Source organism: Myotis myotis, unplaced genomic scaffold (genome assembly GCF_014108235.1).
Source record: "Myotis myotis isolate mMyoMyo1 unplaced genomic scaffold, mMyoMyo1.p scaffold_m19_p_3, whole genome shotgun sequence".
NCBI lineage: Eukaryota > Metazoa > Chordata > Mammalia > Chiroptera > Vespertilionidae > Myotis > Myotis myotis.
The window spans coordinates 69,996,586-70,024,393 of record NW_023416335.1 but is presented as its reverse complement, the minus strand read 5'-3'; positions in this window follow the sequence as shown (position 1 = coordinate 70,024,393).

Sequence of the window (27,808 nt, the reverse complement as noted above, 5' to 3'; positions counted from 1 at the left end):
CTCCACATTCAGCTAAATGCCAACTCCTATCACTTTGAGATCCTAAACAGGAGGAACTCAGGGAGAGTGTCACCCCACAGTACCCAAACTTCTCCAGAGAAGGATGAGGTGAAAATTCTTGATTAAGGTCATGTTCTCTAATCAGACCATGGCATCAATTTATCTATAAGCGAAAGGATATATGTTTATCTATCTAAAAATCTGTATATAGATGAAAAATTACTTCACGCTTATGTTTGCAAGTAAAAATGTACAAAGAAGTAATACATGCAGATATTAGTTTTGCTTCATTTATCTTATATCATTCTACATTGCAGTCTTTGTGAAAGATTTTATATTGTTTTACTTTAACTAAATCAAAAATATATCAATAGAATGCTTACATTTTATTAGTGAGACTATGTTTTCTTATAAAATAACTTTTTATCTGTTTTATCTCATGAATAAAACAACTAATTAACTATATTTAATAGTATATTAAAAAACTAATCTTTAGTCAGTGTAAGCCAAAAGTTTTGGATGTTTTGTTAATTTGTAAGTACATAAATAGGAATTTTATTTCTACCAATTGTTTATTTGTATACATATGAATATATTTATATAGAAATTTATTTATATGTAATTTCCAAAAGACTGATATTCTGCTTAATAGTCTTTGGTAGAAAAATGTGTCATTGGATAAAGACTCATTTACCAAGACCAGACAGAATTAGTTTTGCAAGCATACTAATAAATTAAATAATGTATTGTAAAACATTATTGTAATATTCTGGTGTTATATCTTACAATATTCTTTATGAAATATAACTTATTTTAAGTATTATTTCCTAACTTTTTGATTTTAAGTCTAATATAGTTGTACAGCTCAAGTTTACTGATAGATTGCTTCAATCTGGGTAAATTTATAAATCATGTTGATTAGATAACATACACATTTTCTAGATTTTTGGATTTTCAAGGTTTTCTGTCCCTCTGTGAGAGTTAATTTTCTATTACATCTAGTAAATAAGCTGTCTAGTGATATGTTGAATTAATTATTTTCTTATTTTCAATGTAGTGTTGCCAAAATCGGAAGGTGATAAAAGTATTCCATTCTCCTTATCCTTAATCTATAGCTTAAAATATTTTGAGCCTTCAGGTATGCTTACATTTTAACTTAAAGTCATGGCTAAGCAATGCACTGTGAGTATACAGATACATGACTAGAAAAAAATAAAGAAGCTCTCTTCTAGTACTGCAGACTCTTTTTTAAGATCGCTAGTTTTATCTTCAACTGTTTCTCCTTTTAAAAAATAATTGAAACCACTAAGATCTTGAAAACATTGATTCTTTTAAAAATTGTTAACAAAAGAAAGTGCAGACCATTAATTAATTGCAACTCCAAATATTCCACATTTAAATTAATAGGAAGGATATCATGAAAATTCATATTTTTCCACAGCATATACATTTCCCAAGAAAACCAAGATAACACTGATGTATGAACCAAGAGGTCACAGGTTCAATTCCTGGTTGGGGTACATGCCTGGGTTGTGGACTCCATTTCCAGGAGGGGCCTTGTAAGAGGCAACCAATCAATGATGTTTCTCTTTCATCAATGCTTCCATCTCTCTATCTCTCTCTCTTCCTCTGTCTTTAAAAATCAATAAAAACATTAAAAAAAGAAAACCAAATCAAATATCCTATTTTTATTACTTGTTTGCTTGTTTATTTATTTTTGGGTAATCTCATTCCACCACCCCCACTCCCCTCTGAAATTCATCAGTCTGTTGCATTCCTCAATATCCTACTTTTAAATGGAAAACTTTTTCATAAAAAATGAGTATATTTTGGCTTTAAATAGTTTAGTATTCATGCAAGAGAAATAGCTAACCCAAAGTTCTTCTGCACAGCACAATAAACAATCAACCAAGTGAAAAAGACAACCTATAGAATGGGAAAATATATTTTCAATCCATATATATGATACAGGGTTAATGGGTTAATATCCAAATTATATAAATAATTTACACAGGTCAATAGCAAAAAATCCCCAATAATCCAACTTTTTAAATGGGCAAACTATCTGAATAGATAATTCTCCAGAGAAGATATATGAATGACAACAGGTACATGAAGGACATTCAACATCTCTAGACATTAGGGAAATGCAAACCAAATCCACAATGATGGTTATCAGAATGGCAATAATCAACAAGACAAGAGATAACAAATGTTGACAAGTATGTGGAGAAAAGAGAGCCCTGTGCACTGTTAGTGAGCATGCAGACTGGTACAGCTACTATGGAAAACATGGTGGTTCTTAAAAAAATTAAAAATAGGACTACCATATTAATTTAGCAATTCCACTTCTGGGTAGTTAGTGTAAGAAAATGAAAACAATAATTTGAAACATATCTGTACCCCTTTTTAATAGCAGTATTACTTATAATAGCCAGACATTGAAATAACCTGTGCCCAAGGGATAAATGGAAAAAGAAGTTGTGGTACATAAGTATACATAATAGAATATTATTCAGCCATACAAACAAACAAGGAAAGCCTGCCATTTTTGACAAAATGGATGGATCTTGAAATCACAATTTTAAATAAAATAAGTCAGAAAAAGACAGATGCTACATGATCTTAATTATATGTGGAACTAAAAACAAAACAAAAAACTCATGAGAAAGGGATTTGATTTGTGGTTACCAGAGGTTGGGGGAAGGGTGGTAGGAGGAAGAATAGGAGACATGGTCTGAAGTTACAAGCTTCCGGGTGCAAGATAAATAATTATTAGAGATGGAATGTACAACATGAAAACTATAGTTAACACTGCTATATGATACACTATATAAAAGTTAAGATAGTAAATCCTAAGAGTTGTCATCACAAGGAAACATTTTTTCTGTTTTTTTCTTTTCTATATATATATGAAAAGATGCTTTAAAAAGGTGTCAGAAAGAGTACTGAAGTATTTATGAGTAAAATGCAAAGATATCTACTAATGTAAAATAATCCACCCCAGTTTTTAAAATCAGGAAAAAAATAAAGGGAAAATAATATAGAGGAAAGAAGACATTGTAGAGGGTATAAACAAAACAAGATAGGCAAAATGTCAATTGCTTTTGAACTTGGGTGATGAGTTAAGGGAATTTCTGTTGTTTCACCATTCTTTGTACCTTACATTTTAAATTACTCATGAAGAAAATTTTTAAAAAATCAACCAACCAAATAACAAACAAACAAAAAGTCTATGGTGCTCCAGCATCAGAAATTATGATTTAACTGGTGTGGAATCAAATCCAAATATCTTTTTTATTTTTAATACTGTCTCAGGGCCACTAATTTTTATCCAAGGTTGAGAATAACAGCTTTGTTGAAAAGGGGATATTTTGAGAAGGAAAATGCATTACATTAAATAAAATACATGTAAGTTTTGACTATATATTTTAAATTAAACCTTTACATTTTGATTTAGTTTTAGATTCACATGTAGTTATAGTGAGATCCCAGGTACCCTTAACTCAGTTTCCCCCAATAGTACTATATTGCAAAACTATCGTGTAATATCACAACCAGAATATTAACCTGGATAAGGTTAACATGCAGAACTTTTTCACCACCTAAAGTAGGGCTGGGGAATGTCCCGTCTACTGGCCATATAAGGCCCACAAAATCATTTGGTCTGGCTCTGCTAAGGCTTAGGGGTGAGTTAGTTAAATGTTTGACCAAATATAGCAGGCTGATTTGTAAGGTGCTAAATTTGTATGGCCCACAAATGATGTTATAAATATCCAAATGGCCCTTGGCGGAACAAAGATTCCCTACCCCTGACCTAAAGGATCCTTCCTGTTACTTTTATAGCCAACCAACCATTCATGCTCATCCTTAATCCCTGGCAATGACTAAGTTGTTGTCCATTTCTACAAAGTCATTTCAAGAATCTATATATAGATATATCCTATATAATAAAAGAGAAACATGTAAATTAACCATCTCTCCACTACGCTCACCAGCTAATCAGAGTGAGTATGCAAATTAACCTCATCACCTCTGTGGAGACTGACAGCAGGTAGGAGGCAGATCCCAGCATGGCCTGCTTGGCCGTCACTGCGGTGACCCAGGAGCAGGGAAGCGTGGCCAATAGGCAGCTCCCAGCACGGCCGGCTTAGTGTTGCTGCAGTGACCCAGGAGCAGGGAAATTCTGCCTGCAGGCAGCACCCAGCACGGCCTGCTTGGTACTCACCGCGGTGTGGAGCAGGCAGGCCCTGCAGAGAGCAGAGAACCATGGGGAGCAGGCCTAATCTGTCAGTAGGACATCCCCTGAGGGTTCCCAGATTGGAGAGGGTGCAGGTCAGGCTGAGGGACACCCCCGCCCATGCATGAATTTTGTGCACCGGGCCCTTAGTATATATATAAAAGGCTAATATGCAAAGTATCCCCTCAGGAGTTTGACTGGGAGACTGGCAGTTCGATCCCTTCCTATGACATACACTGACCACCAGGGGGGTGGCATGGAATGAAGGAAGTCCCTGGCTGGCAGCTAACAGCCAGCAGCTGCGGAAGGAAGGCCCCTACCTGTGCACGAATTTCATGCAACAGACCTCTAGTATTACATAAATGAAATAATACAGTATGGAAGCTTTGCTGGTTGACTTTTTTTCACTTAGCATAATACTCTGGACATTCATCCAGGTATTTGTGTATACATTCAAATTGTTTTTCTCCTGTATGTAAGGTGTTATTACTCTCTATGACGATTTTTCTTTGTCTTTAGTTCTTGGTAGTTTATTATCTATGATTTATGTTGACATAGATTTCCTTGGGTTTGTCCTGTTTGGGAATCACACAAGTCCTTGAATAAATAAGGGGTATTCAATTGTGTTCAGTTAAATTAAGAACGTTCTTAGCTATTACTACTTTGAGTATTTATTTATTTATTTAAAATATTTTTATTGATTTCAGAGAGGAAGGAAGTGGAAGAGATAGAAGCATACATGATGAGAGAGAATGATTGATCAACTGCACACCCCACACTGGGGATCAAACCCGCAACCTGGGTATATGCGAGGGCCAGGAATCGAACCATGACCTCCTGGTTCATAAGTCAAGGCTCAAACATTGAGCCACACTGGGTGGACTTGAGTATTTATTTATTTTTGTTAATCCTCATCTGAGGATATTTTTTCCATTCATTTTTAAAGAAAGTGGAAGGGCGGGATGGGGAGGAAGGAAAGAGAAAAACTTCAATGTGAGAAAGGTACATGGACTGGCTGTTTCCTACACCAACCAGGCTGGAGATCAAACCTGCAACCCAGGTATGTGCCCTTGACTGGGAATTGAACCAGTAACACTTCTTTGCATCCAATGCTATAACCACTGAACACACCATCCAGGGCCCTTTGGGTATTTTTTTTTAACTCTATCCTCTTTTTCCTTTCTTAACACTCCAGTGACATGAATGGTCATTGTTTTTTCTGTTATATTTGTACACGTCCTTGAGGCTGTGTTCATACTTGCATATGCATGCACACACATAAAAAAAACAAGAAAATATAGTTTACTTTTTAAAACTCAGAAAAAATTTAAAGAGCTGAATTAAAGAAGAAAAGAAATATAAAGCAAGTTGCAAAGTTAATATCAACCAGATTGGTTAATATAAAAAAAATTCCCCTATTTCAGCCCTAGCCAGTTTGACTCAGTGGTAGAACATTGGCCCTTGGACTGAAGGGTCCCAAGTTTAATCTAGGCCTTGTACCTTGGTTTCAGGCTCCATCCATCCCTGGTCAGGATGCATGCAGGAGGCAACCAATTGACATGTCTCTCTTACATTGATGTTTCTCTCTTCTCTCTCCCTCCCTTCCACTCTTTCTAAAAGTCAATGGAAAAGTATCTTTGGGTGAGGATTAACAAAAATAAAATAAAATAAAACCCCTATTTCAAAATAGACATGGTTTAATGCGATATCTAAGAGTATATTCACTATTTAAAACAAACTCTAGTTGAAGAATAATTTCAAAGAAATTAAAATCAATGTACTCATATAGATGTAAAATGAACATGTGTTAAAATTTTTATTTAAGCCATTATTAATGAGAGATCAGAAAGATATTAAAACCATTTCAAAGGAAAATCCAAAGAACATATACATTTATAGATCAGAAATATTTCAATGAATTTTAAAATAAAATAAAATAAATCTGGCTTCTTCCACAGTGGGTGAGGGAAGTAATCTGAACCTCCAACTGACAGAATTTATTTGAATATTTATAGAAAATAATAATTGCAATGCTATCAGTCATCTACAATTTGCTGACTTCTAAGATATCTCAAAGGTAATGAAAGAGCAGAGTCCCCACAGGATCAGAATTAGATAACTGCTGGAGGTCTATGGTCTGAAAAATACGGTTTTCCCCAGAAGCGCATTTTCTCCCTCCACTGCTGCGAAATTCATGGAAAAATAATAAAAATATATTTATTTGGCATTACTTTGTGCAACTAGTCAAGGTGATTCTTATGTATTAGCCCCTGGGTTCTTACATTAACTCTTTCTGGGGGCTGATGCTGCTTTGGCATATTTTCTAAGTATATTGAATCCAATAGATAAAAAGTGAAATTGCATAGCAAGAAATGTTAGAGATTTACAGTCAAATGTAATCTGAAGATAAAAGAAATATTTAGAGTAAATTACTTTTTAGTGATTATTTTGGAAAATTTGCTTAGAACATCTTTCTGTGGTTTAAGTTTAACCTCTTTGGATGACTGGTCTGGTCCTCAGGCATTGTCAAGCCTCCCACTGGAAATCATGTTTCTGGGGTTTGTTACTACATATCTAAATGAAAATTTTCACGTCTCCCTTTATGCACTTGATGTAGTAGGAAGAGCCCTTAGGCAGAGAGCTACTAAAAATTCTGTCTCCCATTCTCACAACCAAACATGCATTTTTTGTTATTCTTACTTCCCAATTTCAGAGATATCCTTTGTCAAATATAATCAAGAGCGATTAAACTTATTTGTCCTATGACCGTTCTTAAATTTCTTTCATCTTATTTCTCTAAAAACAATTTGTCCTTGATAATGACGAACTCTATCTGAATCCTGTGCCCCCATTAAACAGTGGTGGTTAACTACCCTCTCCCCCCTCCGCCCCCCCCCCCCCCCACACACACACACGTTTTGTGTGAGATCACCTAACTTTTTGTGTTCTGGAAAATGGCTTACTGCAAAGAATCATCTTTCTCCATATGACTTAGATGAGACTTATGGATTACCCACTTGTTTACTTATGAAAAGACTAAACACAGACCCTACAAATCCCCATTCTTTGTCTCATAAATGATTAGCTGAACTGTTTGTTTACCCTTGCTGAAACTAAGCTGGACACTGAGTGAATACATGGAACAGGCAATGGTCAGACCACTTATAAAATGGATCTCTGACCAACAATCTGCAGCAATGAGCCCAGGAAACCAACCTCATAGTAACTAGCTAGGAATCCAATTTACTGGCTACAAGCCAAACAATAAGCCCTCTAACAATCGTTCACTCACAGCCTAATTTCTGCTTCTACCTCCAACTTAGGACCAACCAGTAAAAGCCAAGTGTGCACCTCTACCAATCACATGGGAGGCCTCACTTCTAGATAGCCTGCTTACAGCATTCCCAGGCCAACCCCCTCCATCAGGACACACTGAAGCCTTCCCTTTTATCCACAGTAAAGCTTGAGCATTGCTACATCTACCTTTGTGAATCTGCCAAATGCAAGCCATAGTGGCTGGATGGCAATGGCAAGACCTTTCCTTGTTCTCATTTGGATAGTCTTCCTTAATTTCCATAACATAAACATTTCCTGACTCAGATTCCCCCTGTTTATAAAAACAACAATCAATTGTAAAATTGCCCCACCCATATCTTACGACATCTTATAAAAAAGTTTAAAGCAAGCCACCATACTGACACACTGACCTTCTAGACACCTGAGCACCTAGGTACTCTCCCTATTGCCACAGCCTAAATAATTTTCCAATTCCTCATAAATCACAAAAGCTTTGTACAACCTAAATACATACATATATGCATAATTATGTAGGAAAGACCTCTGTTTTTGAAAATAAATCATGCCAACTTTATGTAAATACATGAAAACACAAAGAAGAGGATGAAAGCATAAGGGAATGGAAAGTAAGTAGGAATGGAAAAGGAATGGGGAGGGAGGAAAAAATTGGGGAAACATAGCAGGAAAATTAGGTTTAATTTTTTAAAACAATGATTTCTTATGTTTAAACCAAAGATACAAAAGAAAATTGAATTTATAAATATTAATGCTATATCCTATGGGGATTCTGTCTTTCTCTGAGTCAAATTTTCTCTAGCATTTAAAGAATGTATAGTCAATAGCTTCTATTTTCATTTTATCTTTGTGCCACTAGTGAAAGCTGAATGTCTCCTTCAATAAACTATAAATTTAGGTTAAAAAATGAATTCAGAATAGTTGGGTAGTTAACTGTCTGCTCTTTGTACCTGGGTATTGCTCATTTCTCAAGTGTAAAGGAGAAAATTGAGGCTATCAATGTCCACATTTACCGCTGATACATTCAACTTACCCAGTAAAACTTTTTTTTTTAAGCAACCACTATGTTTCAAGTCCTGTTCTTAGAGCTAGAAAATCAAAGATGGGTAAGATTTAGTTGTGCCCCCAAGGAGCTCAAACTTCAATTCCAGAGACAATCTTGGGAAAAGATAAAGAAAAATTCCATGCACATATCATTGGTTCTCATTTAAGAGTATTTTACCCAATTTTGATGTTAATTTAATTTTACTACTGATAATTCTTTATTTTTATCATTTATAGAAATTTAAAATCAGCACACATTTCTACATGTATAACCACTACACTCACATTTCATAAAGATCACCAAAAGATAAATATTTTACACTAAAGAGAAAACTAACCTTTTATAAAGTTGAAAGAACAAGGTTCAAGAATTTATGAATTCATCATGTTTTTCATCCAGATACAACACTGTCTCTTCAAAATTGCTAACATTCTTGGGACAATACTGGTACATAATCCTCAAATACACTGATATTTCCAATGTTTGAAACATTACCCTGCTAATAGTCATGACCTTCAAAAATGTGTGCAGTTTAGGTTTGATGAACTTACTATAAAAAAAAGATGCTGCCCTTTTCTGTCTGTGGGTTCATATTAGATTCTCAACTGTATTTCTTCCAAGGCTATAACATCACCCATAGTTGCTTCTTTCACTGCTGAATGATTATAATCAGCAGATAACTGAAACTGTTGTTTGCTCTTGAATGATTCATTACTTAAGCAAGAATGCATCGTTTGAGGCAAGTTCTATAAATGAATGATTTGCTAGTTATCAATAACAATGAAATTCTTAAGTAGCATGCCTGATAAATAGAGTCTTGATTATGAGAAACATAATATCCTAATTTTTTACAGCCTACTGAGAAAATGATTATTAGATGTGGTGAAAATCCCTACCAAGTACACAGCCAGAGCAATGAAAATCCATATTCCAGCAGTGAATACGTTCCATTTAATATTTCCCTCCCCTCCATTTCCCTTAATCAAAAGGAGAAACACTTTTAAAAGCCATCCACAATCTGTGTGAAACCTCCCAAGGAAAGTTTATTGAATTGTTTTCTATTCAGCTGCTCTCAGAAAACCATGGGCACCCACTCCCAGTTGTAGTAACATCATAATGACATTCCGTGCCCTTCTTGCTGTCTTGATTTGTACGTCTCCAACCTTCTTGTGGAAAAAAAAAAAAAAGAAAACTCTAATAATTGGCAAATGGCAAAAGGGAGACTCAATTAACTCAGATTATTAACGGAGACATGCTGCATCTGGACACGGCTGAGTCTGTTTGTCCGGAAATAGCTATCACATAAAGGATTAAAATCAAGACCCGGCAGATGTGCATCTCTCCACATATGACCCTGTTTCTCTAAAGTATAAAAATGCATTTAGTTTCATCAGAGAATTTTTCCCATTAATTATACAACTTAAAGTCAAATTTGGAAAGGAGAAAATAACCTGTAAAAAGACAGCTGTAGATGTTTATTTAAGTTTTCCCTCTTGAATCTCGCCTCTGTGGCATTAGAATGAAGTAGAATGAGAAACAATCTGTATTCTTGCCTTTTGCTCATGGCCCTGAAGGAAAGCCTGCTGGGATTGGCTGCAGATGGTTTCATTGCGAGAGAAGAATGCGCCTGCTCTTGGCCGCCTGCTCTGTATGCATGATCAAGCCCCAGTCAATGCTTCATGTGCCTCATTAACTGTGGGACAGGAAGAAGTATGATGCTCCCAAAATACATGCCCTTTTCTAGCTAAGGCCAAAATTATGAAAAGCAAGCAGTTCAAAATTAGAAGTACTGTTAAAAAATGTTTTTTACTACCAAACTCAGTTCCCTTTATGAACTTTACAGTGAATAGCTGACAAACTGTAATGAAAGAGGCACATTCACTCACGACTGACTTGTTTACTTCAAAATGGATAATACTGGAAGGAAAAATGAATCATAATTTCCTAGGATCCCGAGCATGAAATACATAAGATACTAGGAGTGCATGATGATAAGTCAGAAAGAACAATTATACAAGGGAACCAGAGAGTTCCATTTTCTTAAAGTTTCTATTTGCCCATGCAATTGTGGCATTAGAATGTTTACTAAGTGTGATTTCTGCCACTACAAGAGACAGAAACAATTTTAAGTCTGCTTAGAGTTTCTAAATGCAATTGAAACATTTCTAAATGATTTCAATGAAAATAATTAACATTAAACTCTTACTACAACAGGGTACTTTAAATATATATATATAATTTTGTATTTCTAATAATATTGCATGTAGTTGTAATCATCTCATTGTATAGGCAAAGCTAAAAGATGTTAGTGCCTTGCTTAAGATTCTTGGAAAAAATTGGAGTTGGGTAAGCCAAGGCCAATGAAAATCATGAGCCCCTCTGCTTCATCACAGGCTACCTGAGGACGGTGATGAAATCAAGCAAGAGAAACCAGATGATTCCTAACCAATGCAGTCTCCCACTTTGTAGTAAAATTTTAATTAGAGTATTTAAAATAGCAATTTGCCCAAGTAGTAAGCCCAGAGCAGAGAAAAGGTGGTTCTTAGCACTAGGGATTAGATGCTTTGTTTTTTGGTGAAGTAATGTGCATGTATTTTTATTATTTTTATTGATTCTTAATCAAAAGAATGTGATGGTTATGATACAAAATAAAACAGATGAGCTAAATGGCATGCAGTAGTCTACAACCCAGCCCCAATCGCCAGAGGCAACTACCCTTAACTCATCCTCATGGTGTAGTTCCCTTCATCTATTTAAATGTTTGTTAATGTTATCTACTGATTTATTACTTTAGATCAGAGGTTTTCAACCTGTGGGTCGTGACCCCTTTGGGGGTTGAACGACCCTTTCACAGGGGTCACCTAAGACCATTGGAAAACACATATATAATTACATATTGTTTTTGTGATTAATCACTATGCTTTAATTATGTTCAATTTGTAACAATGAAAATACATCCTGCATATCAGATATTTACATTATGATTCATAACAGTAGCAAAATTACAGTTATGAAGTAGCAACGAAAATAATTTTATGTTTGGGGGTCACCACAACATGAGGAACTGTATTAAAGGGTTGCGGCATTAGGAAGGTTGAGAACCACTGCTTTAGATAATCTCTTTTGGCTTCCTATTAAAAGGCATGACACTTTATATAACATAAAATACCCTAAATCTCTCTTCTGCTTCCTTCCAAATGTCGATAGCTATATCATAATCTGTTCTGCTGTAACCTATGTTTCTACAACTTTAATTGTTTCATCTAATATTGGTTCATAGGTGAATAATGTTAGTATTAATATAGAACTTGTTCATACTTACTTTCTCGCCAGGAAAGGAGAAGCAAAATATCAGGACTAGAAATATAACTTCAGAGACAAAAACAACAACAACAAAAACCACACAACTTTGTTTTTCACTATACAAGGAATAAACTCTTTGGGCTCTATTTTACAAAAAAAATAATTTTGAACACCTGCAGGTAGAACTCTCCCAGCTTCCTCAAATCTTGGCAGGTTGCTTTTGTCTTGTCTAAAATTCCACCTCCATCTTCAAGTGCCCTCACCATGAACTAGGTACTACCTAAATCTATTGTCTTTGTATATTTTTAATATCCCCCGAGGAAGCCTGGGTTATCTCCCAAGGTATGAAAATTGTTTTTGATCAGTCTTCAGTTTAGATATGTTCATGACTTTGATTTCCCTTTTACTGTTTTCCCCCTGGATACCTTGTCATTTTTAAAGAGTGACATCTTGCAGAACAAAAGTTTTTCTTCCTTTTTTTAGGAACACATATGGTAAGGCATAAGCCCTGCCTTTTTTTAGTTATGTTTTGTTTGACTTTGTAAACCTGATATTATACTGAAGTTTCTCTTTTTCATTCCAACAAATCCCCCCAATGTTATCTCATTCCTTCTTCCCTTGGTCATTTGAATATTTAGCTCCCTTTCCCATACTTTCTCAAACTTTTCTACTTCTTTTATTTTATTTTGCTTAAGTTTTACCTTTCTCTATATATAACTTAATTGTATTTACTTCTCCATTTCTGCCTATAAAGAGGCCCTAACTTTTGAGAACATTAATAGATTTGCATTATTATTGAATCACCCTTTGCTGCAATCCATGTTTAGGCTGTGATTATATTTCCTTCTTTCTGTTCCAAAATCATGACTACTTTACCACCAAAATGAGAATGTTTTCTGGTGTAAAGGTCAAATATATTCTCTTTTTTATATTCTACACATTCCTCAAGTCATGACTGTTTATGGATTTTCTCATATTTTGAACATGGATTTTTTAGTTTTCATTTTGTTTTCCTTATGTTTTTTGAAAGTATATATTTCCTCTAATATCCAAACATTTTTCTCCTTTAAGGGGGGGGGTGGGGAGGGGTTATTTTAATATTTTATTAGCCATTTTTTGGAATCCTTTTTGTTGTTGTTGTTATTGAAAACATTCATCTGGCATCCCACTTGCCACCTCTCCTCATTTGGGCTGATTCCTTGACTTACGATATTTCTCTCTCTCTCCCCTCTCTCTGTCAGCCTCTATGATCAATCACAGGATCTTGTCTATTATACATATTGCTATTTTTATACAGCATATTCTGTGAGAAGCCAATCTTGTGTGAGTCTTTATATGTTTTTCCATTGCTTTTATAAATTTAAATTGATATATTGTTCTCTCATTTTACAAGTATTTGCTCTTAAAATTGTAGTAACTTGTGCCACCAATACATCTTTCCCCTTATACAGCTGTGTGGATATGTTTCAGTCCTCAAACTACTTGTCCCCTTATTAGAATCTGACACTGATTAAAACACTTTCCTTATTAAAACACTACCTTATGTCAGTGTCCACGAGACTATGTTTTCCTAGATTTCCTCATAGTCATCTGCCAATTTCATTTATATCTGCTTTGTAACTCCAGTACTTGGTTACCTGCTGTACTTCAATGTCTGCTCCACTGATAACTAGCCCATATTTTGGTCCTTCCTAATGGCCCAGATAATCTCTCTATACCCAGAGATATAATTATCATCTGTCTATATAATAATTACAGCCAAATTTATAGCTTCAACGGAGTTCTGAGCTCTAGACTCATATTTACTTGCTTATGCTGTATCTCCTCTTGGACATATCAAAATAATCTCATCCTCTACATGCCTAAAACTTGAAATACATTTGTACACACACACACACACACACACACACACACACACACACACACACACACAAGCACTCACTATATCACCCACGGTCTCTCCATATTCAGGATATTTTGTCTTAGAGAATGATCCTAATAAACATAGAATTTCTCAGTCCAGAAACTTAGAAAAAATTTTTAACTCCTTCTTCCTCACCTTCAAAAGCTAACAAGGTCCTATTAATTTTACTTCAAAAACCTCACTCAGGTAATCCACATTTTTTCTACACTTACACCACTTTGGTTTAAGCTATTATTATGTTTCCCTTGAACCATTATAATGGCACTGACCAATTTCCCTCTCTCTACTTATTTCTTCATTTGATACCCAGAATTTACTTTTAAAAAATAATAAATATAGTCATGTCAAATGATCAACTTACTATCTATCAATGGCTTCCTACCGTTGTTAGGAAAAAAACAAAACACAACTTTCGAACCATTGTTAGGGAAAAAAAACAAACAAATCTACTGCCCTCCACTGTCTATTCTGGTCCTCCATCACTCCCAGCCTATACCCTATATTTCCCCAATTTCTCCAGTTTACAATATCTTGGCTTTCTTTCTGCTCCTTATTTATATCTAATTTCTTACTAATAAGAAAGCTTTTATACTTGCTTATCCATTTGTAAGAAATAAACTTTGCTCACATTTTATCTTTTATGAGAGTTCATGGTTCATTTTCTAGAGAGAAATTATCTTCTCCATTCCTACTTCCCAGACAAGATAAGATTTTTTTAATATAAACTAATAAAATATTTTATATTTTTAGGTCAGTTAATTTATTTTTAATTATGAATGATTTCCTTTTTAATTGTGAATATACTGGTATGAATATATTAATTGTCTATCACCCTGTAGTAGAATCTAAGATCTGTAAGAGGAGGAATTCATCTACTTTTGCTCATTGCATACATTCATCACATAACCTGAAAAACAAGAACCACCTAAAGTCTGTAAAGTTAGTCAATGAATGAGTAGATAGTGAAATATAGAATGAGTACAGGAATTCTGAAAGATGAGATTTTTAAGCCATTTTTACATTGATGTAAAGTTGAAAAACTATAGAGTATCTGAATAGTATTTTTTGTTCTTAAAAAAGCAAACCTTGTTTTTTTTCTCTATTCTTCTGTATTATTACCAAAACCCTGAAGAACAAAACTGTCCAATTTATCATTTGTCATTTTTTTTCTTGAAAGATTTTCCTATAGTGGACATTTATTATCTTCAAGTTTCTCTTGCAACATTCCTCCAAATTGTTGTCAGAAAATTTCCCTTTTAAACATTATTAAAGTTACTATCAACTAACTATAAAATATAGTTCAATTTTTTTACTTCTTGGACAAAAAATAAAATATATAGCTTTTTAGTCTACAGTAATATTTCCCACGTGAGACTGGTATACCCAAGGGAGTTAGACGGTGATCCACTGAGTTCAAGAAATAAATTGTTAGAGTTTTTATTTATATCAACTATAAATCTGACATACAAAATAAGCTGTAATAACATATATACATACACACACACCTTATATATATATAAATATAAATATATATATATATAATTTAATAAATTGATTGGGATGACATTGGTCAACATGAACATATAGGTTTCATGTGTGGGTTTTTATGTTACAAGATCTATATATTGCACCATGTGCCCACCACCCAAAGTTAAATCTCCTGTCACCTTATATTAGACCCCTTTCTTCCCCCACCCACTTCCCTCTGACAACTATCATACTGCTGTTTGTATTCACGAGTTTCAGTTTTATATCCCACATATGAGTGGGATATATGAGCTTTTTCTGACTGATTTATTTCAGTTAGCATAATGTTTTCAAGTTCTATCTATGTTGTTGCAAATGGCACCATTTCGTCCTTTCCTATGGCTGAGTAGTAATCCATTGTGTATATGTACCACATCTGCTTTATCCAGTCCTCTATCTCAGGACACTCTCATTGTTTCCATGTCTTGGCCTCATAAATAATGCTGCAATGAACCTAGGGGTGCATATATCTTTGTGAATACATGGATTTTGAGTTTTTCAGGTGTATACCCAGGAGTGGAATTGCAGGGTCGTATGGCAGCTCTATTCTTACATTTTTGAGGAATCATCAGCTGCTTTCCATAGTGGTTGTACCAGTCTACATTCCCACTAGCAGTGAATGAGGGTTCCATTTTTCCCACAATCTTTCCAACATTTGTTATTGCTTGTCTTGCTGATAATGGCCACTTTAACAGATGTAAGGTTGTATCTCATTGTAGTTTCAATTTGCATTTCACTAATTGCCTGTGAGGTTGAGCATCATTTCATATATCTATTAGCTGTTCATATGTATTCTTGGGAGAGGTATATGTTCAGGTCCTCTGCCCACTTTTCATTGGGTTGTTAGTTTGGTGTTGAGTTTTACAAGTTCATTATATATTTTAGAAATTAAACCTGTGTTGGAGCTACTGCCTTGACTTTGGGATCAAGTTCATAAAATGTTCTCTACCACCCAAGTCCATAAGTTTGCTATCTATATTTTTTTCTGTGTAACTTACTGTTTCTGGTCTTATATTTAGGTCTTTGATCCATTATGAGTTAATTTTTGTACATGGGGACAAACTAATCCATTTTCATTATTTTGCATGTGGCTTTCCAGTTTTCCCAGCACCATTTATTGAAGAGACTATCTTTACTCCAGTGTGCATTTCTGCCTCCTTTGTCGAAAATTATCTGTCCATATACATGTGGTTTTGAAGCTGGGCTCTCTATTCTGTTCCATTATTCTGTGTATCTATTTCTCTGCCAATACCATGCTGTTTTGATTATCATAGTTCTGTAGAATAATTTGAAATCAGGTAGTGTGATATCTCCAGATTCATTCTTTTTTACTGACTTTAGAGAAAGAGGAAGGGAGAGGAAAAGAAAGAGAAAAACATCAATGTGAGAGAGTAACATCAATCAGTTGCCTCCTGTACATGCCAACATAGATTGAACTGGCAACCTGGGTATGTGCCCTGGCTGGGAATAAAACCTTCAATTCTTTGGGATGATGCTCCAACAAACTCAGCCACATCACCCAGGAATTATGGGCATGCATTTTTAATATTCTGATGCCTATCATATATACATCTTTTTTTCCAAATAGAGTCATAAGATGAATAAAATTACCTGTATCTCTAAGGTATCATAAACATTCTCTCATGACACTCAATATTTTTGAAAGGTATAATTGATACTATTATATGAATAGTCTATTTATACTTATGAAAGTACATGTGAATATTTAACTACACCGTATTTTATAATTGACTCATGTTAAAAAATATTTATTATTAAAGACTACTGCTAGCTATTAAATATTACACAAGTGTAGTCACTGCCTTTTTATAGATAAGGTAATTAAGACACACAATTTAAACAAACTCAGTAAGTACCCTGTTGTTTTCAGAATTTGTGCCCTTGTTTTAATACTTAAATAATGCTATTTTCTTTTTTTTAATTATTATTAGTTAAGGTATTACAAATGTGTCCTCATCCGCCCCATTGACCCCCAACCTCCCCCCACCCCCCCGCCCCGCACACTCATGCTCCCATCCTCCTGTTGTCCATGTCCATTGGTTTGGCTTATATACATGTATACAAGTCCTTTGGTTGATCTCTTCCCCTTACCCCCGCCCTCCCCTACTTTCCTTCTGGGGATTGATGGCCTGATCGCTCTTTCTCAGTCTTTGGATCTGTCCCTTTTCATCAGTCTATGTTGTTCTCTATAATCCACAAATGAGTGAGATCATGTGGTATTTATCTTTCTCAGACTGGCTTATTTCACTTAGCATAATGCTCTCCAGTTCCATCCATGCTGTTGCAAAAGGCAAGAGTTCCTTTTTTTTTTTTTTTTTTTTTTTTTTTTTTTTTTTTTTTTTTTTTTTTTTTTTTTTTTTTTTACCACAGCATAGTATTCCATTGTGTATATGTACCACAGTTTTCTAATCCACTCATCTGCTGATGGGCACTTAGGCTGTTTCCAAATCTTAGCTATGGTGAATTGTGCTGCTATGAACATAGGGGTGCATATATCCTTTCTGATTGGCGTTTCTGGTTGTTTTGGATATATTCCTAGTAGTGGGATCACTGGGTCAAATGGGAGTTCCATTTTTAGTTTTTTGAGGTAGCTCCATACTATTCTCCACAGTGGCTGCACCAGTCTGCATTCCCACCAGCAGTGCAGAAGGGTTCCTTTTTCTCCACATCCTCTCCAACACTGGTTGTTTGTTGATTTGTTGATGATAGCCATTCTGACAGGTGGGAGATGATTTTCAAATCTCATATAATTAGTGACTTTCAGCATGTTTTCATATGTCTTCCGGCCTTCTGTATGTCCTCTTTCGAAAAGTGTCTATCTAGGTCTGTTGCCCATTTTTTTATTGGATTGTTTATCTTCCTATTGTTAAGTTTCATGAGATCCCTGTAAATGTTGGAAATTAAACCCTTATCGGTGGTATCATTGGCAAATATGTTCTCCCATGTAGTGGATCTTCTTGTTGTTTTGTTGATGGTTGCCTTTGCTGTGCAAAAGCTTTTTATTTTGAGGTAGTCCCATTTGTTTATTTTCTCTTTAGTTTCCATTGCCCTAGGAGCATTATCAGAGAAGAAATTCCTTCGGCACATGTTTGCGATTTCGCTGCCTGGGGATTCCTCTAGTATTTTTATGGTTTCCTGTCTTACGTTTAAGTTTTTTATCCATTTTGAGTTTATTTTTGTGTATGGTGTGAGTTGGTTGTCTAGTTTCATCTTTTTACATGTATCTGTCCAATTTTCCCAACACCATTTATTGAAGAGACTGTCTTGTCTCCAATGTATGCTCTTGCCTCCTTTGTCGAATATTAATTGGGCATAGTGGTTTGGGTCGATTTCTGGGGTCTCTATTCTAGTCCATTGATCTATGTGTCTGTTCTTGTGCCAGTACCAAGCTGTTTTAAGAACAGTGGCTTTGTAATACAGTTTTATATCTGGTATTGAGATCCCACCTACTTTGTTCTTTCTCAGGATTGCTGCAGCTATTCAGGGTCTTTTTTTATTCCAGATGAATTTTTGGAACGTTCGTTCTAGATTTGTGAAATATGCCGTTGTTAATTTAATGGGGATTGCATTGAATCTATAGATTGCTTTGGGCAGTATGGACATTTTGATGATGTTGATTCTACCAATCCATGAACACTGTATGTTCTTCCATATGTTTATGTCTTCCTCTATCTCTTTTTTCAGTGTCCTGTAGTTTTTGGCATATAAGTCTTTTACCTCCTTAGTTAAGTTTATTCCTAGGTATTTTAATTTTTTTGGTGCTATGGTAAATGGGATTGCTTCTGTAGTTTCCCTTTCTGTAAGTTCACTATTGGTGTAGAGAAATGCCATGGATTTCTTAGCATTAATTTTGTATCCTGCTACATTGTCGAATTTATTTATTAAGTCTAATAATTTTTTTATGGAGTCTTTAGGGTTCTGTATGTACAGTATCATGTCATCTGCAAATAAGGACAGTTTTACTTCTTCTTTTCCAATCTGGATGCCTTTTATTTCTTCTTCTTGTCTGATCGCAACGGCTAGTACTTCCAGTACTATGTTGAACAGGAGTGGTGAGAGGGGGCATCCCTGTCTTGTTCCTATTTGTAGGGGGAATGGTTTTAGTTTTTGCCCATTGAGTATGATGTTGGCTGTGGGTTTGTTATATATGGCTTTTATTATGTTGAGGTATGATCCCTCAATTCCTATCTTGCTGAGAGTTTTTATCAAGAAAGGGTGTTGGATTTTGTCAAATGCTTTTTCTGCATCAATTGATATGACTATGTTTTTTTTCTCTCTCAATTTGTTTATGTGATGTATCACATTTATTGATTTGTGGATATTGTACCATCCTTGCATCCCTGGGATAAATCCTACTTGGTCATGGTGTATGATCTTTTTGATGTACTGCTGGATCCGATTTGCTAGGATTTTGTTGAGGATTTTGGCATCTATGTTCATGAGGGATATTGGCCTATAATTCTCTTTCATTGTATTGTCTTTATCTGATTTTGGGATTAGGGTGATGTTGGCTTCATAGAATGAGCTGGGAAGTGTTCCTTCCTCTTGGTCTTTTGACATAGTCTGAGGAGGATAAGTTTTAGGTCTTCCTTGAATGTTTGGTAAAACTCCCCTGTGAAGCCATCTGGCCCCGGGCTTTTGTTTGCTGGAAGCTTTTTGATTACTGCTTCAATTTCCTCCATAGTTATTGGCCTATTGAGATTTTTAGATTCTTCCCGGTTAAGTTTTGGAAGGTTGTATTTTTCTAGGAATATGTCCATTTCCTTCAGGTTGTCTAGTGTGTTGGAGTAGAGTTGTTCACAGTATTTTCTAACAATCCTTTGTATTTCTATGGGGTCTGTTGTTATTTCTCCTCTTTCATTTCTGATTTTGTTTATTTGGGTCCTCTCTCTTTGCTTCTTGGTGAGTCTGGCTAGAGGTTTGTCAATCTTGTTTATCCTTTCAAAGAACCAGCTCTTGGTTTTGTTGATCTTTTGTATTGTTTTTTTGGTCTCTATGTCGTTTATCTCCGCTCTGATCTTTGTTATTTCCTTCCTTCTGCTTACAGTGGGCTTTTTTTGTTACTCTCTTTCTAACTCTTCGAGTTGTAGAGTTAGGTTCTCATTGTTTCTTGTTTCTTGCAGTAGGCTTGTAGAGCTATGAACTTCCCTCTCAAGACTGCTTTTGCTGTGTCCCATAGGTTTTGCATTGTTGTGTTTTCATTGTCATTTGTTGCCATGATGTTTTTTATTTCTTCTTTGATCTCACTGGTAACCCAGTCATTGTTTAATACCATGCAATTTAGTCTCCATGTGTTTGATTTTTCTGGATTGTTTTTGTTGTAGTTGATTTCCATTTTTATGCCTTCATGGTCTGAGAAGATGCTTGATATGATTTCAATTTTCTTGAATTTGAAGAGACTTTGTCTGTGACCCAATATATGGTCTATCTTTGAAAATGACAAATGTGCACTTGAGGAGAATGTGTATTCTGTGGCTTTGGGGTGAAATTTTCTGAAGATGTCAATTAATTCCATCTGATCTAGTGAGTCATTTAGGATTGAAGTTTCTTTGCTGAGTTTCTGTTTAGAGGATTTGTCCAGTGGTGATAATGGGGTGTTAAGGTCCCCTAATATGATTGTATTGCTGTCAATCTCTCCCTTGATCTCCTCCAGAAGATTTCTTACGTATTTCGGTGCTCCTATATTGGGTGCATATATATTTACCAGAGTTATTTCTTCTTGTTGGACTGTTCCCTTTAGTATTATGAAGTGGCCTTCTTTATCTCTTTTTATGTCCTTTGCTTTGAGATCTAATTTGTCAGATATAAGTATTGCTACCCCGGCTTTTTTTTCACTTCCATTGGCCTGAAAAACCTTTTTCCATCACTTCACCATCAGTCTGTGTGCGTCTCTTTTTCTGAGGTGGGTTTCCTGTAGACAGCAGATATATGGGTCATGTTTTCTTATCCACTCATTTACCCTATGCCTTTTGACTGGGGAATTTAATCCATTTTCATTTAAAGTTATTATTGATAGAAACTTGTTAGTCGCCATTTTTGTTCTTTACCTCTGCATTCCTTCTTTGTTTCCTGTTTTTTCTATTTACAGCAGACCCTTTAGCATTTCTTGCATTGCAGGCTTGGTTGTAATAAACTCCCGTAGACAGTTTTTGTCTGTGAAGCTCCTGATTTGACCCTCAATTTTGATTGATAGCCTCGCTGGGTACAGTATTCTTGGATTCAGACCCTTCCTTTGCATGACTTTGTATATTTCATTCCATTCCCTTCTTGCCTGATGTGTTTCTGTTGAGAAATCGGTCGCTAGTCTGATGGGGGATCCTTTGTAGGTAACTTTCTGTCTCTCTCTGGCTGCTTTTAAGATTCTTGCTTTGTTGTTGGTGTTTGCCAATTTAATTATTATGTGCCTTGGCGTCAGTCTTTTCGGGTTCATTTTGTTTGGGACTCTGTGAGCTTCTTGAATTTGTGTGAGTTTTTTCTTCCCTATATCAGGGAAATTTTCTGTTACTATTTTTTCAAACAGGTTTTCTATTCCTTGCTCAGTTTCCTCTCCTTCTGGCACCCCTATTATTCGTATGTTGTTTCATTTAGCGTTATCCAGGAGTTCTCTTAGGCTCTCCTCCTGCTTTTTAATTTTTTTTTTTCTAGAAGCTGTTCTGTTTGGGTATTTTTTGCTACCGTGTCTTCTAGCTCGCTGATGTGGTCCTCTGCTTCTTCTAGTCTACTGTTGATGCTTTCTATTGAGTTCTTAATAGCAGTGATGTCATTTTTCATTTCTTCTTGGCTTTTCTTCATTTCCTCTTGGTTCCTACACATATTATTGAATTTGTCTTCCATTCTTTTCATCCACCTTATGGCCATTTCTCTGAATTCTTTCTCTGACAGGTTGCTTGCCTCCATTTCGTTTACTTCCTTTTCTGATGATGCCTGTTTTTCTTTGATATGTGGGTTGGTTCTTTGTTTCACCATGATCTCTCTTCTCCAGGTGTTTGGTTATGTAGTTCTCTCTCTGCTGCATTGATTTAAAGGCACAAAATACAACACAACAAGTCACAACATACAAGGCACTGAACATAGATCTATTCATGATATTAATAACCCCCAATAAAGGTGACCACCCAAGCGAAGAGAATTAGGGGATAAAGAAGAAAAAAGAGAAAAAGATTAAAGAGAAAAAGAAAAAACAAAAAGGAGTGCCGAAATGAGATTGGGAAAAGGGAGAGAAGAAAACAAACAAAACAAAAAAATTAAAAGAGAGAATGAAATAGAGGTGGGGAAGAGGCTATTTGTATGGGGAGAAAACTCTAAGAGAACCGCAATTAATCTCAATGAATTCCAGCAGCAGATCCCTGGAGATTAATGCAAACTACAAACAACCACTAATATCAAGCGAGGCAAGGGAAAACAGAAGCACAAAAATAACCAGAGAAAGAAAAAATAAGCAAAACAGAAAAATGAAAATGAAAAACAAAACAATCTCCCAAACAAGCATAAAAAAACCCCCAATATACTCAAAATCAAGCAAACACTAGCAAAACGACAGAGAGAGAGAAAAAAAAATTGGATAGTGAAGAAAGATAAGAGAGAGGTGTATATGGAATTAGAGCAAGGGATTGGAAATTAGATATTTAAGTAGGGTGAAATTTAGACAGTGGGTAAAAAGAAGGAATAGGGAAAATCTAAAGCAGGAATAGGGTAAGAGAAACAGGACAACAAAAGGGGAAAAGTGAAGAAGAGAGTTTTGGCTTAAGGGTAAAGGTGAGATAGAGAGAAATGATGCTAAAGGAACGATGAAAATAGAGTGTAGAACACTAATCCCAAAATAAAATAAGGAAAAATAAAAAGAAAATGACATTTGAAAAAATGGTAAAATGATAGCAATAATACTGTTTAAAAAATGTAGTAATTAAAAAGGTAAAATCAAGTGATGAAAAAAAATAAAAAAAATAATAAAATAGGTTCTTAATGAAATGTTGAAAAAAGAATTAAAAAAAAATACAAAAATATGCACTAGTGCAGGTGCTTCAGATCTTCTACTCTTCTTTTTGGCACGCCTTAGTCCTGCCAGGCATTCAGGAGAGTGTTGAATTTCCCTGCGATACACTGTCCCTCCGTGCCGTAAACCACAGTCCTGATTTTAAGTCAGGTTGTATTTGTTTACCAGACTGCCTTTATTTGTGATCACAGAAGAGACAGTTTGTGGCTCTGCCTCTGGGTGGCAGTGTGTCTGGATTGACCTCCGAGGCTATAAGTCCTCTCTATCAGTAGGGTTTTTTTTCTCTATGGTACTTGAAACTGATTTTGGAAAGTCCACTGCCCAGAGCTGGTTCTTTAATCGTTACTGCCCGCTCTGTTTCCCAGGCTCCCCAAAAAGAACCTTCCCCTACAGGCTCCGTGAATGACCCCAACTGGGGAATCCCATGCACTGGGTTTAATAATCAAACCCACGGATCTAAGGAGAACTGTAACAAGAGCCTGATACGTTGTGCGAATTCATAAGCCTCCACCTTCCAGGTCTGCACGCAGTCTCCAAGCGCCCACTCGCCCCTGGCACCAAGCAGCCAGCACACTGGCAAAATCCAAGGCTGCTTTTTTACATCCAGTCCAGCTATGGGCTTATTTTTAGCGTTCCCTTCTGCCAGCAGCCCTGTGGGGCCCCTTCCCCACTCGCGGGTCACGCTGGTCCCAAGGGCTGCGGACTCTGTGGGGTGCAGATTTTGCCCCGCGCGCACGAGCACGGTCCTCTCTCCAACCCGAATTGCAAACCGGACCTTTAGTGGAAGTCTAACCTTTCCATGAGAAGAAGCAGTGCTCGTCTGAGTTCACGCAGTCAAGCTGCTTGAGATCCCTTGTTTCCAGGTTAGTAGCTGATCTCTGGATGCCGGCAACAGCCACCCAAGATGGCGCAGTCTCCGCTGCTGAGCTGGTGCACCTGGAGAGGTTTCAGCCTCAGTCTCCAACCGTCCTCTTTTTTCTGGGAGTTCTCGGTCTTTCCCAGCTGCAGGCAGTCTTTCAGCTGAAAATCCTCTGCCTATTCGGGCTGTATGTTACCCGTTTCAGCTGCTCACCCTTATCTGCTCCAGGACAAGGCACAAGACATGTCCGTTTATACCTCCACCATTTTCTCCCTCCTCCTAAATAATGCTATTTTCTTATTACAGTCCTCCTACATGCTATTGATAGACTCTAGAAAATTTATGAACATATTTTAATACATATAAAAATGTGATCCTTTATTTCATCTCTTTGATTCAAACCATTGTAAGATTTTAGTATTTTCTTTGTGCATGCATATATTTGTATTAATGATTTCCTTAGGATATATTAATAGAGATAGAATGGGTGGTATAAATAATATGAGCTTTTTATAACTTTCTAAATGTTGTCACATTGCCATTTATTGACTTTGTATCATCTTTAACTTATATCTACAATGCAGAAAAACATTGCCCCTACAAAGAGCTGATATAACACTGCCATTTTAAAATTTAGATTTACAACTAACAAATAATACATAATAACACTTAATAGATAAAAATAATATGTCACTGATTTTTAATCTTCATTTTCTTTATTACCAACTAATGAAGTTGGGCCATTGTTCCTGATAATTAGTAATTTTTGCCTCTCTTATAAAGATTTTCTCTTTAGCCCATTTACTGGCAGGTTTGTGAATGAGCTTTACATACGTCTGTCAAAATTAATAATTTCTCCAGTTTTTAAAATGTTTGTTTTTCTTTAATAACTAAACACTAATTGACATTTTCAACAAATTTCATGTAATACATATAATAAATAGGTTTTTTATAATGATGTTTATCTCCCCTGTTCTGCATTTTTATAATAAATCTTGTAGTTTTTGTTTTTATTCATCCTTGGTGATAAATTGTGTAACCCATTGTTTTCTTATAAAGTATATAGAGGTTGTCCTTGAAACTGTCTTTTTTTCCACCTACATGCTGGTCTCATCTTTTTTAAACCAGAGCAGGATGAGGAAGCTACGAGGAAAAGGCCCCTTTCTCTTCCCCAAATGTCATCATTAGACACATGGAACGACTGTATCAACTTAACAAAATTTGAGCTCCCATGTTTGGCCCACTATTGTTCATTTTCTACATAGCAGTAAGAAGGAACTGTTAATCTCACCTCTGCTTTTGCTAGGAATTCAGAATGCAATCCATGCTTTTACAGGGCCCTGTACAAACTTGCCCATGCCATCTCTCTGACTTCATTTTCTACCTTTACACTCGACCTAATTATCCATGCCCATGATAAATTGTGCTAAGTGAAATATGTCAGACAGAGAGAAAAAAACTTTGATTATTTTACTTGCATGTGGAATCTAAAACACAAACCAGAAACAAACATAAATACAGAGAAGAAATTTATGGTTGCCTGATATAAGGCAACCAATTTTAAAAGGAGGTTTGGCTTGAAACTGCCAAGTTAACAGAAGCAGCATCTATCAACTAAGAGTGGGCAAGTTCTTAGACACCATTAAGAAAATCATTCAGGAGAAAGAAGGTGAGGGAATGAGTGAGAAGAGTTTAAATAGATTAGAAAGTACAAACTTCTAGCTATGAAATAAGTCATGGGGACATAAAGGACAGCATACAGAATATAGTTAATGATCCTATATAATAAAAGGCTAATATGCAAATCAACTGAACAGCAAAACAACTGGTCACTATGACATGCACTGACTACCAAGGGGCAGACACACAGAGAAGGAGCTACCCCCTGGTGGTCACTGTGCTCCCACAGGGGGAGCGCCGCTCAGCCAGAAGCCAGACTCATGGCTGGCGAGCGCAGTGGTGGTGATAAGAACCTCTCCTGCCTCCGTGGCAGGGCTAAGGATGTCCAACTGCTGGCTTAGGCCTGCTCCCCATTCGGACATTTTCTGAGGGCTCACAGGCTGTGAGAGGGCACTGGCCAGACTGAGAGATTCCCCCCGCAGTGCATGAATTTTGTGCACCAGTCCTCTAGTACTGTAATAAATACGTATAATGACAGATTGTATGAGACTTAACATGGTGATCACTTTATAAGGTATATAAGTGTCTAATAAGTTATTGCACTCTATTGTACACCTGAAACTAATACATAATGTTATATACAACTATACTTCAAAAATAAAAAATAAAAGACAGGTTAGCCAGGTTCTGTGTATGTATGTGTATTCCATTTTTTAATTTGGGAACATATAGTGTTTAGGAAGAAAAATGAGTTTATTCCAATTATCCAGAGTGCTTAATTTTGCTCCAGTTAGACTAGAACAATTAAGTTACCCAATAGTTTAATCAGATTTGTATTACTTGAAATTTTTTTCTGAGATTATGGCTACTTATTGTAACCATATATTTTAGGGGTGGAGAAACTCTGAATATTTTAATGCTTTCATGTTTTAATATGTAGGTCAATGAGAGGTTGGGGGACTAAAAATTATGGAGCATCTCTTAAATAAAGCAAACCTAGTCTTTCCTTCATACTTCATATTTCATGTACTTCATCCTTCTTCATACTGCCATCATAAGTCATATCATTATTGAAAATAAATGTACATTATAGTATCCACAAATGTAGACTCTAAATCTGGTGGGTGTTCTTGTCCATTGCAACCAACTACCAACTAAGAAGTTAAGAATGGAGACATACGCCCTGGCCGGTGTGGCTCCTTTGGTTGGGCGTTGTCCCTTACACTGAAAGGTTGCTGGTTCAATTCCAGGTCAGGGCACATGCCCTGGTTGTGGGCTTGATCTCTGATAGGGGACATGCAGAAGGCAGCTGATCAATGTTTCACTGTCATATTGATGTTTCTCTTTCGCTCTCTCCCTCTCCTTTCTCTTTTATCTAAAAATGAGTAAAAGTATTTTTAAAAAGAATGTGCTAGGGGGTGGGGATGGCTGGGGAGAGGTGAATGGGGGAAAAAGGAGACATATTTAATACTATATGGAATACTTTAAACAATATTTTTTTTAAAAAGACCATTTACAAAGATTATGTAGTAAGCCATACAAGACACTTCAATAAATTCCTAAGAATTAACACATGATGGAATGTGTTCTCTGACTAAAATGCAATGTAATGAATAACAATATAAAATTATTATAAATTATTAGATATTAACATGAATTATTCTACATTATTATATAGTAACGTGCCTGGAAACTATTAATACCATATATTAAATGACTGTTTAGAGAAGAAGTAAAGAAAAACTTGGTACTAAATGAGAAAGCACTAAGTATCAAAAAATTTGAGATACAACTAAAGCAGTTTTTTGTACTAAAAAAAATATCATTGAACTAAGTATTCTATTCCAGACCAAAAAGGAATAACAAAACATTCGAAGAATCGCATAAAAACACAAAGCTTATACTTTGAAAAATCCGAGAATCTAGACACACCTTGGGAGAAAGTCTTTATGGAAAAAAATTAG